The sequence below is a fragment of the Dendrobates tinctorius genome, unplaced genomic scaffold (assembly GCF_039654945.1).
Source record: "Dendrobates tinctorius isolate UK_male_01 unplaced genomic scaffold, ASM3965494v1 ptg000070l, whole genome shotgun sequence".
Classification (NCBI taxonomy): Eukaryota; Metazoa; Chordata; class Amphibia; order Anura; family Dendrobatidae; genus Dendrobates; species Dendrobates tinctorius.
This window is the reverse complement of record NW_027361738.1, coordinates 9,391,545-9,407,476: the sequence shown is the minus strand read 5'-3', so window position 1 is coordinate 9,407,476 and position 15,932 is coordinate 9,391,545.

The window sequence follows — 15,932 nt, the reverse complement described above, 5'->3', positions numbered from 1 at the left end:
ACACACACTGACTCTGTGTAAATGTGACCGTTATAAGAACACCAGATATCAGATACTGTTTGATAATCGAACAGCTCAATACGGTGTATAGAGAAATGGAAATGTCTGTATATGTATTTATGGAGTGTCACACACACACGCTGACTCTGTGTAGATGTGACCGTAATAAGAACAGCAGATATACAATACTGTTTGAGAATCGGACAGATCAATATGGTGTATGGAGAAATGGAAATGTCCGTATATGTATTTATTTACGGAATGTCACACACACACGCTGACTCTGTGTAGATGTGACCGTAATAAGAACACCAGATATCAGATACCGTTTGATAATCGGACAGCTCAATACGGTGTATAGAGAAATGGAAATGTCTGTATATGTATTTATGGAGTGTCACACACACACGCTGACTCTGTGTAGATGTGACCATAATAAGAGCACCAGATATCAGATACTGTTTGATAATCAGACAGCTCAATATGGTGTATAGAGAAATGGAAATATCTGTATATGTATTTATGGAGTGTCACACATACACGCTGACTCTGTGTAGATGTGACCGTAATAAGAACACCAGATACTGTTTGATAATCGGATAGCTCAATACGGTGTATAGAGAAATGGAAATGTCCGTATATGTATTTATGGAGTGTCACACACACACACTGACTCTGTGTAGATGTGACCATAATAAAAGCACCAGATATCAGATACTGTTTGATAATTGGACAGCTCAATATGGTGTATAGAGAAATGGAAATGTCCGTATATGTATTTATGGAGTGTCACACACACACGTTGACTCTGTGTAGATGTGACCGTAATAAGAACACCAGATATCCGATACTGTTTGATAATCGGACAGCTCAATATAGTGTATAGAGAAATGGAAATGTCCGTATATGTATTTATGGAGTGTCTCACACACACACACACACACACTGACTCTGTGTAGATGTGACCGTAATAAGAACACCAGATATCCGATACTGTTTGATAATTGGACAGCTCAATATAGTGTATAGAGAAAAGGAAATGTCCATATATGTATTTATGGAGTGTCACACACACACGCTGACTCTGTGTAGATGTGACCGTAATAAGAACACCAGATATCCGATACTGTTTGATAACTGGACAGCTCAATATAGTGTATAGAGAAATGGAAATGTCTATATATGTATTTATGGAGTGTCACACACACACGCTGACTCTATGTAGATGTGACCGTAATAACAACACCAGATATCAGATACTGTTTGATAATCGGACAGCTCAATACGGTGTATAGAGAAATGAAATGTCCGTATATGTATTTATGAAGTGTCACACACACACGCTGACTCTATGTAGATGTGACCGTAATAAGAACACCAGATATCCGATACTGTTTGAGAATCGGACACCTCTATACGGTGTATGTATGGAAAAATGTTAATCTCCGTGTATGTTTTTACGGAGTCACACACATATAGCATGTATTTGTCTGTGATACCAGCCGGTACATGGTAGTGTGTGAGGAGCGTATGGTACATGGTAGTGTGTGAGGAGCGTACACCTCTATACGGTGTGTGAAAAAATTTACGCTCAGTATCTACTGTGCAGAAAAAAAGGAATAAAAGGATTTTTGCTTTTAAAAAAGCAGTCTGCACAGCAGTGTACAAACAGCAATGCAGCTATCAGGGAGCCTTATAAGGCAGCATAGCATAATCACCAACAGAGTTGCTGCACAAAAAAGTGTGAAAAAATGAAGGATTGGTAACTGTGCAGAAAAAAGGAATAAACATATTTTTGCTTTTAAAAATGCACTCTGCACAGCAGTGTGCAAACAGCAATGCAGCTATGAGGGAGCCTTATAAGGCAGCCTAATAACCACCAGAGCTGCTGCACACAAAAATATCCTCCCCTGTCACTGCACACTATACTGTTGTGATGGACAGTGACATTCGCTATCAGCAGAAGCTATTTTTTTGTTTTTGGCCTGCCTAAACACTCTCCCTGTTGAGAACGAGCAGCAGCAACCTCTCCCTGTGCTAAGATCGGCAGAAGTAAGATGGCGGTCGGCGGTCACGGCTTTTTATAGGCACTGTGACGCCACACAAAGCCAGCCAATCACTTCAATGCCCTTCTCTAACATGGTGGGGGCCGCTGCCTATGTAATCGCGTTGCCCACAGTGTGCGTCCTTGATGATTGGATGAGAAAAGGCACTGGAAGCATTGTGGGTAACGCAACTTTGGCTCTCAAGTCGGCGACCTCATGGCCGACCTCACGCTATGGTCGGGTTTCGATCGGCGAAACCCGACTTTAGCAAAAGTCGGCTAATTTTGAATTTGGCCAACCCGTTTCGCTCAACTCTAATAAGCAGCTTACTTGCCTCCTGTAGTGCCAGCTGTTGCTGCTGTAGCTGTTGTTGGTGCTGCTGCTAGGATTACACCAAGTATTTAATCTGTTTAATCAGGTCCTCTATGCTGTCTGCCATTGCTTGCTGGCTTATGGTCGCCTTCTCCCAGGCTATGCAGTACCTTTGTTGCAGTCACACTTGTTCCCTGGGAAGGCTTTCTCTTTTTCTAACACCAACTGTGGTTGATCGTCTCATGCCGCTGCTCAATGAGGTAGTCACAAGAACACTTTCTGTGTAAGTTTTCAACTGGTTTATTAAAAACGTACTGCATAAACCAGTGTCAAATTACATAACAAACATGACCCTTCTGGCATAATGGAAAAAAATGAAATAGCATACAGTACAGTCGGTGTGGCTGTGGAGTTTGCCTGCTCTGAGAAAAAAAAGGTTCAGTTTTCTTTAACACCAGCACAGCTCTGGAGATCTCATCTTTGGGAGTTTTGCATCCTAATTGAAACTGAGGTTTAGGAATTACAGTTCTTTAAAATGTAGCGGCCTCTTTTTAAATGGACCAAAAGTAATTTGACAATTATCTCAAAAGCTCATTAAGGGTCTGAGCAGGATATTTCCTCATTAATTCATTATCAATTGCGCAGGTAAAAGGTTTGGAGCTGATTACAAGTCTGGCATTTACATTTGGAAGCTATTGCTTTGAACCAACAACTTGCGCGTAGAGCTCATAATGGAAAAGAAACATGCCATTTTAAGGCTGCGTTTCACCTGATATGGGGTCTTTTCCTACCAACACTCCAGCTTGCCTTGGGGACGTTTGCCTCAGACCAACACACGGTCCCCGGCCTTAAGAGCTAGCCCTCACAGGGGAGTCACTTGATGATGTTCAAGTTCTGTACTTGGCCATGCAAGCCACCCATCTCTGCTCCAGGGTCCCCAATTTCGCATTTTCCAGATGAGCCAGAGGATTATCGGTGCACACTAAAGGCCCGTCTCACATAGCGAGATCGTTAGCGAGATCGCTGAAACGTCACAGATTTTGTGACGCAACAGCGACCTCGCCAGCAATCTCACTACATGTGACACATAGCGGCGACCGGGCCCCGCTGCGATCTCTCTGATCGTGCTCGATTGTCCTGGGCCATTTTTTGATCACTGGTGTCCCGCTGGCCAGCATGCATTTTTGTGTTTGATGCTGACCAGCGACCTCGTTGGCGACTCAGAACTCAGGGACGCAGGCATGAGTCTTCAGAAAAGCTGCTGTGTGACAAGGTACCAATGACCGCCGAGGTCGTTATACTGATCGCCGGATCGTTGCTGTGTCATTGAGTAGATCATAGAATCATAGAATCGTAGAGTTGGAAGGGACCTCCTGGGCCATCTGGTCCAACCCCCTGCTCAAAGCAGGATTCGCTAAATCATCCCAGTCAGATGTCTGTCCAGCCTCTGTTTGAAGACTTCCATTGAAGGAGAACTCACCACTTCTCGTGGCAGCCTGTTCCACTCATTGATCACTCTAACTGTCAAAAAGTTTTTTCTAATATCTAATCTGTGTCTCTTCCCATTCAGTTTCATCCCATTGCTTCTAGTCTTTCCTTGTGCAAATGAGAATAAAATTGATCCTTCTACAATGTGACAGCCCTTTAGATATTTGTAGACAGCTATTAAGTCTCCTCTCAGTCTTCTCTTTTGCAAACTAAACATTCCCAAATCCTGCAACCTTTCCTCATAAGACAGGGTTTGCAGACCGGTCACCATTCTGGTCGCTCTTTTCTGAACTTGCTCCATAGATCTGTCTGTTTGACAGCTTACTAGCGACCATTTAGCGACGTACCAGCGATCCTTACCAGGTCGTATTGTTGCTGGTGCGTCGTGTAGTTTAACTGTACCCTAAGACTTCGGACCCTGACAGGTACTCGGCGAACTTCTTGGTCACCAACGCCAGTATTTCCAATTTGAAAGAACTGTAGTTTTCTGGGTTCTGTTCAGAATCATGGAGGGACCAACTTGAATATGCAATCACTTGCTCTCTTCCGCCTTGCATTTGTGACAATATTGCTCTAAGTCCATGCAGACTTCCATCAGTATGAAGGATGAAGGGTTGAGAGAAGTCCGCATAGGCCAATACGAGTGCCTCAGTCAGGGTCATCTTCAGGTCTTCAGGGCTCGGAATGCTTCTTCCTGTCTGTCTCCCCACTGAATGGTCCAATTCTTTGCGCCAGATGGCACTCCTTTCAGCAACTCCAGCAGCGGGTTGACGATGCGGGTGAAGTTTTCCACAAACCGTCGATAATACCCGGTGAGTCCCAGAAAGGCCCGGACATCTTTCACGGTATTCGGGGTGGGCCAGTCCTGTACTACCGCTATCTTCTCACACGACGGTCTCACTCGTTCAGCGGAGACAACATGTCCCAAATATTCAATCTGCTTGTGAAAGAGGTGACATTTCCAAGGTTTTAATTTCAGGTCATGCCTCTGTAGTCAGCTCAGTACTTGCTCCAGCCATTGTAAGTGCTTCTTAAAGGTGGACGCATAGACGATGATGTCATCTAAATAAATTAGGGTAGCCTCGAAGTTCAAGTCTCCCAAACATCTCACCATCCATTGTTGGAAGGTCCCTGGTGCATTGGTAAGGCCGAAAGGTATCCGGTTAAACTCGAACAACCCCATAGGCAATATAAATGCTATCTTCGCCCGGTCATTCTTGGACATGGGCACTTGCCAATATCCACTATCCAGATCTAATGACAAGAAGTAATTTGCTTTTCTCAAGGGAGGCAGTGATTCTTCAATTTTTGGTAGTGGGTATGAGTTTCGCACAGTGCAAGCGTTCAGATTCCGGTAGTCTACACAGAAGTGCAGGGTCCTGTCTTTTTTCCTTACAAGAACAATGGGTGCAGCCCACGTACTTTGGCTCTTTTGGATGGCTCCGCTGTAGCATATGCACCAACATCTCCTTTACCTCCTGGTACATTTGTGGTGGGATTTGTCGTTATCGTTGCCTAATAGGTGTGGTGCTCCCCGTTGGAATCTCGTGGGTGATAGCTGTGGTACACCCGAAATTATCATCATGATGAGTAAAAACATCCTGATATTGCTCTAGCACCGCTTCTACTTGTTGTACCTGTGGTGGTGAGAGTTCCATTAGTTCGACCCACATCTGCTCCAGGATTCGGCATCCTTCCTTTAGGTGGTTACATTCTGTTTCAGAGGACACCAATATGGCCACTGTCCAGGGATCCCCCTGCTTCACTGCCAACTGAAAAGCCTCCAGTGGTATCAACTCTTCTGGAATTCTCATGATCTGTGCTACTTCACTCTTAGGCGGAAGCGTGAGATCACCCTCCCTGAGGTTGACACATCGCACTGGCACGTTTCTGTCATGAACAATGGCTGACGTCCGCGCAACGAGGAGCCCTGGAGGTAATTGCTCCATAACAGCTGGCTCTATCTGGACTCAGACTCCTTCAAGAGGGGTACAGGCTCAGATAGGCAAAGAGAGCACAGTCTAACCTGGTGGTAAGATGAGATTGGTGGAGGCCGAAACGATCACCTTGCCTAATGCTTTTCCTCCACTTGATGTGTCTTGGACTTGAGCCACTCGTATCAACTGTTCGAACACTTTTCTCTGGGGGGTGCGAGGGCTCCATCGATTCAGAAACAAATCAGCTGACTCGCTGACCAGGAGGTTTCCCAGTTCCTTCAGTACATTCGTTCCTAAAGTCACAGTGGGACCAGTCCCAGGATCAACACAACTCCATTTCGGCCCACATCCTTGCCACACACAGTGATTTGCATCCAAACCACCCCTGCGACTGGGATGGGCAACTGATTGGCTGCTGTCAATTTTGTCATTGGACCTAATTCAGGCCGCATCGTCTTGGGGAAATGAGGTCTGAAGTAAGTCTCAGGCATAGTGGTTACTTGTGAGCCGGTATCAACAAAACAGCGGATGGCCTGACCATCCATTTCAGCCCAAACAAGAGGACTCAAAGAAACTAAATTTGTGGGACTTCTCTCTCTCCTCCTAGGCTGATCAGGCTCCGGGCTGCGTCCTCTAGCCATGGAGCCCACTAGTTTAACGGACGGCAGTGTAGGGGCCTTCCCTGATGTGCACAACGTCGAGCAAAATGTCCAGCATCTCCACAGTTGAAACAGGTCGGCGGCCCTTCTATGCGATGTGGTCTCGGCCCCCGGCGAGGCTCAGGACCAGTTCTGCCTCCGGAGGAGTTCAGGGGTGCTGAAAGTTTCTTCTTCAGATCAGACCATTCCTCCTGCATGTCATGGAATTCCTTCTGCAGTTCTCTCACCCTTCCTGGTTCAGTTGCCAACAGGACGGACACCTCTCCGCTCCGGACCTTCTCTGCCGGGACTGTCATCCTCTGCTCTTGCTCACGCACGCGCCCCTACTTCCAAAAAGGACATACGCGGATTAACCCGCAAGCACTCCCACAAGGCCTGTTTAAGCTGCACAAGAGTCAGTGATAAGCAGTCATAAAGGAGCGCTTAGGAAGCAACCCACGGAAAAAGAAAAGAGATGTGCTCCAGCGATGAAACAATCCACTGATGTATTAAAAACAGTTTTTTATTTACTTTTTAAAAACATGAAAAAACAATGTGGTTAACACAAGAGGCAGAAATATGACCAACACAATTCAGCAATTAATCCTGGTTAATCATGGGCCCAGAGTGTTTGGTATCTCGCTTCGTGGCGACCAACGGGCACACTGCACATCTCTCCTCAAAGTCTCTGCCAGTGGCAGCGGCGATGCTTGGGCGCGGGCCTGCGCTGTACGGATTCTCGAGAGCCAGAGCACTCACTGGACCCCGCTGCACCCTGTCTGCTCCCATTCGCGCTGAGGCTGTAAACCCTTAGCCACACCTCCTGCTTCTGCATGCAAGGATTGGTCTGGTCCCTTAACCTTTCACCCAGACAACAGAGGAGAGAGCCCTGACAGTTCCAGAACCAGCACAGAACAGGTACCCGCGGTACAGTCCTTCTTCTTACACTATCACTAGTGTTTATTGATGATGTGACTGAAGTCGGAAGCAGCTGGGGGAATTCTGAAGTCTACAAGGCGATACTTTCTGCTCAGATTCAACGTAATGCAGCAAAATTGATTGGACGGTCCTTCATAGTACAGATGTACGACTCTAAACATACTGTAAAAGCAATCCAAGATTTTCTTTTTAAGGGGATATGTGACGTCCGCCTGCGGGTCTGGGCTGCAGCCAGGCAACACCCCGAGAAACACTGATACCCTTTACCCCTATACAGGGATCTGGATTTATAGCAGAGCCCAGGAGGCGCTGTCTGAATAGGAGCAGTGACCAGAGCAGGACGGTCGCCAGAAAGGTGTTCCAATACAGGACACAAACGTGGAGATATGCGAGTCTAAACCAGTCGGGCAGCAATGGTACAAAAACGGTAGACAGAAGCAGAGTCAGATTCAGGCCGAGAGTCATAAACCAGGAGAGTAGCAGAGGTACAGAATCGTTAGGCAGAAGGAGAGTCAGAAGTCCAGGCCAAAGTCAGTCAGTCAGAAAGCAATTCACACAGGGGAACCAAGAATATATCCGGCGGCTTGCAAGACCAGTCCCAAGGTATTTCAAGGATCAGGTCACCCCTCATAGGTTCCTGGACTGATGATGTCATCAGTACCGCCCCCAGGACCAGGCCAGATGGAGATGCAGTAACCTCTTGATGACTGACAGAGGGGTGGAGCCTGCGTCCACCAGATGCCTGCGCAGGTGCCCTTACTCTGTCAGCACCATAACTCCCGGGCGAGCCATGGCGCCTCCTAGTGACCGCGACAGGAGCAGCAGACCCAGAATTTAACGGCGACGTGACAGACCGGCGCCTCCTAGAGGCTAAAGCTGGGACAGTAGGCTCTGAGCCTGACGTGACAGAACCACGGCCCTGTCCAGTGGCCGAGGCAGGAACAGCCGTCCCTGAGTCTGACGATAAAGTGGCGGTCCGGCGCCTCCTAGAGGCCGCGACCGGAACAGCAGGCCCTAAGTCTGGCGGAAACGTGACAGGATATCAGTGGAATATACTGCAATGGCCGAGTCAATTACCAGACCTCAGGCCCATCAAGCAAACATTGCACATGCTTAAGACTAAACTTAAGGCAGACAGACCCACAAACAAGTAACTACTGAAGTCAGTTGCAGTAAAGGTTTGGCAAACCATCACAAAGGAGGAAACCCAACGTTTGGTGACGTCCATGGCTTCCAGACTTCAGGCAGTCATTGTCTGCAAAGCATTCTCTACAAAGTATTGAAAATAAACATTTTAGTTATAGTAAAGTTAAGTTGTCCAATTACATCTGAGTCCCCGAAAAGAGGAGGCTTTGTAGATAAATATTTGCAATTCTTAAATGTTTCACGCGATATTTTTGTTCCGCCCCTTTAATTAAATCTGAAAGTCACTTGCATCCCATTTTTTCTAGGCTGTATTGTGCATAAATATGTGACTTCAGATTTTGTATTAGTCTAGCCTGATGAAGAGACCTGAGTAGTCTCGAAAGCTTGCAATGTATTACCATCTTTTCAGTTAGCCATTAAAAGGTATCAACTACTGAGGACTCTCAATCCTGAATATTTTTGCATCCCAGGTGATTCATTTTAAAGCACTATTTCAGCATTTTTAAATTGCACTGCTAGAGTTCTACTTTAAATGTATGTCCCCTGTCCAATACTCACATTCTGGCATTTTTATTCATGTTTGTCGTAGCCCCAGTCAGTCTCCGGCAAAAAGTGACCTGCTCGCAGTCTCAGTGTGTCATGGAGCTGTGCAGAGGTCATATTACATTTCAAGTCTGTGAGAGCCTCAAACTGTGAAGATGTCGGAGGGTGAGTATGTAACCGGGGCAGGGCACTTAGATTTAAATTGACCCTCCCCCCTCTCTCCCCCCCCCCCGCTGGAGTGGTGCTTTACATAAAAAATCACTGTCCAAATATTCTGGACCTAACTGTAAGTACACACTATTTGTAGTGACAAACTTTCCTATTCTAACAGAAATTTGGAGATATTTAAGGAACCTTAAGCTTTGTGACTAATTTTCCAAAAGCAGTAGGCATGAGGCAAGTCATCCTTGCCAATGGATTAAGAAATGTCCACTTTAGTGACTAATTTTCCAAGACATCACCCCCATATGGCTTCTGCATTTATATCTGGCCAGCAGACATCTTGGTTTGCCTTTAAAACCCTGTAATCCTAGAGAACGTCTAATTCCTTAGAATAGACACATGACTTTTAATTATATAACACTTTGAAAGTTAAAAATTAAAACACAAAAGCATATGTTGGTGTCACGCCGTGCTCACCTGGGGGCGGGACCTCGGTCCCGACGTCATCTCTTCCGGAGCTGCGGTCACTCCGGGGGTCCCGTAGGGTGCGCACGCGCAGCTCTCGTCCCCGGGCCTCCTCCTACATGTCACGTTTGCGCTTGCGCGCTCCTGTCAGTGCTGTATAGGGCCCGGTCCTCTCTATGGTAATGGAGGACCTGACCCGGAACCTGTAGTGGTCATGTGCTTTCTGGCTAGTTCCTGACCCGGAACCAGAAGTAGTCATGTGCTATATCAGACGACCTCCCCCTAGGGGAGGTGCCTGATTATTGCCGTGTCCCTGCCTGGCTGTGCGCTGTACTCAGGTCCTCTGCCTTGCACTCTGTTGTGCCTCTTGGCACACGCTCTGAATCTGCACTCTGCTTTGTACTTGGTTGTGCCTCCTGGCACACGCTCTGACCCTGTGTTCTGTCTCGTACTCGGTTGTGCCTCCTGGCACATGCTCTGACACTGTACTCTGTCTCATACTCGGTTGTGCCTCCTGGCACACGCTCTTACCCTGTACTCTGTCTTATACTCAGTCGTGCCTTCTGGCACACACTCTGATTCCGTGCTCTGTCTTATACTCAGTTGTGCCTCCGGGCACACACTCTGATCCTGTACTCAGTCTCTTACTCTGTTACACCTCCTGGCACACCTGCTGCCTGACTCAGTGCTCTGACGTGCTCCTTGCACGCTTCCTGCTTCACTCACACCCGGATGAACGAAGTCTCTGTATACCACGTGTTCCCGTGTCCACACTTTACACGTTCCTGCAGACACTCTCACCCACTCGTGTCTCCTGTGAGCCGGCCGCCTGGTGCCAGCAGTCGTGGTGCCTCACCCCCTGGGGCTTGCCCCTGACACTCCCTGTATAGGGGGTGGTCTTCACTAGGTCAGCTCACCCTGGGAGGGTTGGTGTCACGACCCAGAGGGTCCACTCCAGGAGTCGTCACAGTATAATCAGGCCATGGACCCCGCTGGTGCCACCACCTCCATCCAAAAGGAACTGGTGTTCCTACGGGAGAGTCAGACCAGGATTATGGTCTTTTTGAAATCCATGGAGTCTCGTTTGTCGGCCATACAATCCGTTTCTGCCCAGTCCTCGGCCCCGCACCCGATGCCGCGCCTCGGCAAGCCACCCCGATATAGCGGGGACCCTAAGTTTTGTCGAGGATTTCTGAACCAATGCCGGTTGCATTTTGAGCTTTTGCCGCAGCACTATCTCACTGAGCGCGCCCAAATTGCCTTTATTGTTTCACACTTAGAGGGGGAGGCATTAGCATGGGTGAACCCCCTCTGGGAGCGCAATGACCCACTCGTCTCTCGGCTTTCCACCTTTTTGGACACCTTCCGCAAGGTGTTCGACGAGCCGGGTCGGCTGGCCTCTATCACCGAGTCCCTCTTTAACCTCCATCAGGGTACGCTACCGGTAGGACAGTATGCCATCTGTTTTCGTACCTTGGCCTCCGAACTCGGTCGATTGTTTCGGTCAATGGTACGTCCGTGCTGGAGTCCGTTACCCAGGCCACCGAAGAGATCGAGCTGCAGATCGGAGCCCTGCACCTGGAGAAGATCTCCTTCCTCGTCTTGTCCACCATGTCTCACGCACTTCTTCTAGGCCTCCCTTGGCTACGGACTCATGAGCCAACCCTGGACTGGCGGTCGGGCGAGATACTCCGGTGGGGACCGTTCTGTCAGGAGAAGTGCCTGTTGCCCGTCCGTCTGATGAACTCTGCCGGTCCATCCCCGGCACCTACAGGTCTGCCGTCGGCTTACTGGTCCTTTGCAGATGTTTTCGACAAGAAGGAGGCCGAGACTCTGCCCCCCCATCGGCCATATGACTGTCCGATTGACCTCATTCCTGGTTCTACGCCACCCAGGGGTAGGATATACCCGCTATCCCCTGCTGAGACCCAAGCTATGTCTGACTATATCCAGGAGAACCTTGCTAGAGGTTTCATCCGTAAGTCCTCCTCGCCCGCGGGAGCGGGATTTTTCTTTGTAAAAAAGAAGGACGGCTCCCTCCGTCCTTGCATAGACTACCGAGGCCTGAACAATATCACGGTCAAGAACAAGTACCCATTGCCATTGATCCCGGAGCTCTTTGACCGACTTAGAGGAGCTCGAATTTTCACCAAACTGGATCTTCGTGGGGCCTACAACTTGATCCGCATTCGTTCTGGGGATGAGTGGAAGACCGTCTTTAACACCAGAGATGGTCACTACAAGTACTTGGTCATGCCCTTCGGCCTCTGCAATGCCCCAGCGGTTTTCCAGGAGTTCGTGAATGACGTCTTCCGGGATATGCTGTACTCCTGCGTGGTAGTCTATCTGGATGACATCCTCGTTTTTTCTCCAGACCTCTCCGCCCACAGAAAGAACGTGCGTCAAGTCCTCCAGCGCCTGAGGGAGAACCGCCTTTATGCCAAGCTCGAGAAATGTGCCTTCGAGCAAACGTCCCTGCCATTCTTGGGGTACATTATCTCAGAATCAGGTCTATGCATGGATCCGGCAAAAGTGTCCGCCGTCCTCGATTGGCCACAGCCCCATGGGGTGAAGGCAATCCAACGCTTCCTTGGTTTTGCGAACTACTACCGACAGTTCGTTCCTCATTTTTCCTCGTTGGTTCGCCCCATCTCGTCCCTTATCTGCAAGGGAGCTAACCCAAAGGCTTGGCCCTCTGAGGCTGAAGAGGCCTTCCAGTCGTTGAAACAAGCCTTCGCCGCTGCTCCGGCGCTTCACCGACCTGAGGTTAGTAGACCTTTCACTCTCGAGGTAGACGCATCCTCTACTGGGGCTGGCGCAGTCCTTCTGCAGAAATCCTCTTCTGGACGTTTTGTCACCTGTGGCTTCTTTTCTAAAGTATTTTCCTCCACTGAGCAGAACTACTCCATTGGCGACAAAGAGCTATTGGCCATTAAGTTGGCCTTGGAGGAGTGGAGGTACTTACTGGAGGGTGCCATACATCCATTCAAGATCTTCACAGACCATAAGAACCTGGCGTACATCCAGTCCGCACAGAGGCTCAATCCTCGGCAAGCCAGGTGGTCCCTATTCTTCGCCCGCTTTGACTTTGAGCTACATTTTCGGCCCGGCGATAAGAACGTTAGAGCGGATGCGTTGTCAAGATCATTCCTGTCGTCTGATGCAGAGGAAGAACCCTCTCATATCATTGATTTATCCAAAGTAATTACTGTGGCTCCTGTCAAGTTAACCACGTTACCTCCGGGAAGAACCTTTGTGGCTGAGAATAACCGAAAACGAGTGCTAAATTGGGGACATTCGTCCAAGATTGCCAGCCACGTTGGTGTCAAAAAGACTTTGGACTTAATCTCTCGCCATTATTGGTGGCCTTCACTCTCCCAGGATGTTAAAGACTTTGTAGCATCTTGCCCGTCCTGTGCCCAGAACAAGATACCCAGACAACCACCCTCCGGTCTTCTGTTCCCGCTTCCCATTCCGTCGGCTCCATGGCAGCACATAGCCATGGATTTCATTACTGATCTGCCTTGTTCTTCCGGTTGTACTGTGGTCTTGGTGGTTGTAGACCGATTTTCAAAGATGGCTCACTTCATTCCTCTTCCCGGACTACCCTCTGCTCCTGACTTGGCGAAGATCTTCATTTCCCATATCTTCAGGATTCACGGCTTCCCCCAGCACATCATGTCGGATAGAGGGGTCCAATTCACCTCCCGGTTCTGGAGAGCTCTATGCGGACTCATGAAAGTGTCATTGGATTTCTCTTCCGCCTATCACCCCCAAACCAATGGGCAGGTGGAACGTACCAACCAGATCCTTACATCCTATCTCCGGCATTTTTCTAATGCTCATCAGAATGACTGGGTCGGTCTACTTCCTTGGGCTGAGTTCGCCTACAATAATCACTCCAGTGAATCGTCTACCAAGTCTCCTTTCTTCATCGTCTTTGGACAGCATCTCAATGTGCCTCTACCGGTACTTCCTGTCTCGGGGGTACCTGCTGCCGATTCTCAGTCTGTGGAGTTCTCCAGGGTATGGCAGGAGACCAAAACCGCTCTCGAGAAAGCACGGGACAGAATGAAATTACACGCTGACAAGAGGCGCCTGGACGTTCCTCCATTTCTCCCTGGTGACAAGGTGTGGCTCTCCACCAAATACGTCCGCCTTAAGGTACCATCTTACAAACTGAGTCCCCGTTACATTGGTCCTTTTGAGGTCCTCAGGCGGATTAATGATGTTGCTTACAAATTGAAGCTGCCTCCTTCACTCCGTATTCCCAATTCCTTCCATGTGTCTCTCCTAAAACCTGTGGTTCTTAACCGATTTCATCCTTCTCCAGGCCACACACCCCAGCCTGTTGGCTTGGGGGATGAGTTTGAGGTGAATGACATTTTGGCCATGAAGAAGGTAAGAGGGAGAACCATGTTCCTGGTCGATTGGAAGGGTTTTGGCCCCGAGGAGAGGTCATGGGAACCCAGGGAGAATATCCACGCACCCCAGATTTTGTCTAAGTTCCTCTCCAGTTTTAGAAAGAGGGGGCGTAAAGGGGGGGTACTGTCACGCCGTGCTCACCTGGGGGCGGGACCTCGGTCCCGACGTCATCTCTTCCGGAGCTGCGGTCACTCCGGGGGTCCCGTAGGGTGCGCACGCGCAGCTCTCGTCCCCGGTCCTCCTCCTACATGTCACGTTTGCGCTTGCGCGCTCCTGTCAGTGCTGTATAGGGCCCGGTCCTCTCTATGGTAATGGAGGACCTGACCCGGAACCTGTAGTGGTCATGTGCTTTCTGGCTAGTTCCTGACCCGGAACCAGTAGTAGTCATGTGCTATATCAGACGACCTCCCCCTAGGGGAGGTGCCTGATTATTGCTGTGCTTCCTGGCTTGGTCTGCCGTGTCCCTGCCTGGCTGTGCGCTGTACTCAGGTCCTCTGCCTTGCACTCTGTTGTGCCTCTTGGCACACGCTCTGAATTTGCACTCTGCTTTGTACTTGGTTGTGCCTCCTGGCACACGCTCTGACCCTGTGTTCTGTCTCGTACTCGGTTGTGCCTCCTGGCACATGCTCTGACACTGTACTCTGTCTCATACTCGGTTGTGCCTCCTGGCACACGCTCTTACCCTGTACTCTGTCTTATACTCAGTCGTGCCTCCTGGCACACACTCTGATTCCGTGCTCTGTCTTATACTCAGTTGTGCCTCCGGGCACACACTCTGATCCTGTACTCAGTCTCTTACTCTGTTACACCTCCTGGCACACCTGCTGCCTGACTCAGTGCTCTGACGTGCTCCTTGCACGCTTCCTGCTTCACTCACACCCGGACGAACGAAGTCTCTGTATACCACGTGTTCCCGTGTCCACACTTTACACGTTCCTGCAGACACTCTCACCCACTCGTGTCTCCTGTGAGCCGGCCGCCTGGTGCCAGCAGTCGTGGTGCCTCACCCCCTGGGGCTTGCCCCTGACACTCCCTGTATAGGGGGTGGTCTTCACTAGGTCAGCTCGCCCTGGGAGGGTTGGTGTCACGACCCAGAGGGTCCACTCCAGGAGTCGTCACAGTTGGTTTAGGTTTTTTTTTTTTTTTACAAACTACTGTACATCCTAAAGCGTTTTTATAAAAATTAAACTCTGATCTGAAATGAAGTTAAAAATCTCCAGATTTACATTCCATTAACACTATAGTCTTCCAATATTTTCTGCCCATAATTGTAATATGTATTTGCTGTAAATACTAATCTATAAGATTATCCAGTTGTATTTCTATTACTACCTTTAGCAAGTATAGTTGTTTTCTTGCTTTAAGATGCCCTTACACATTTGGCAGATTCAGATTTCCCGACCATCTTACTTGCACCTGGTCTCACCCTCCTTTTTCCCAACAGCAGATGTTTGGAATAGGAAAGATTAATATGTTGGAATTCAATATGGCCGATACTTTGCTTCCCCTCCAGATAAGCCGCTGATATGTCTGGCAGAAAGGTATTCACCATTCCTCATTTAGATTGAACCTGTCAGCTGATACATGTTGTTAGGTGTCAGGTTTCTGCGTCTGCTCTGCAGGAATCCAGAGCCTCACATTCCGCAGTCTCCTGCTGTCTTTCTACTGCAGAGGAGATTACTTTGCAGCAGACCGCTCCAGAGACTAAGTCCCTCTGTGCTCCTACTGGGCATGCTCACGAGACGATCTCCCATTGGAGATCGGGAGTCATGTGCCCAGGTCCTGTTCCAAATCTCATTGGTCCATCTCGGAGATCTGGAAGGTCCCGCACG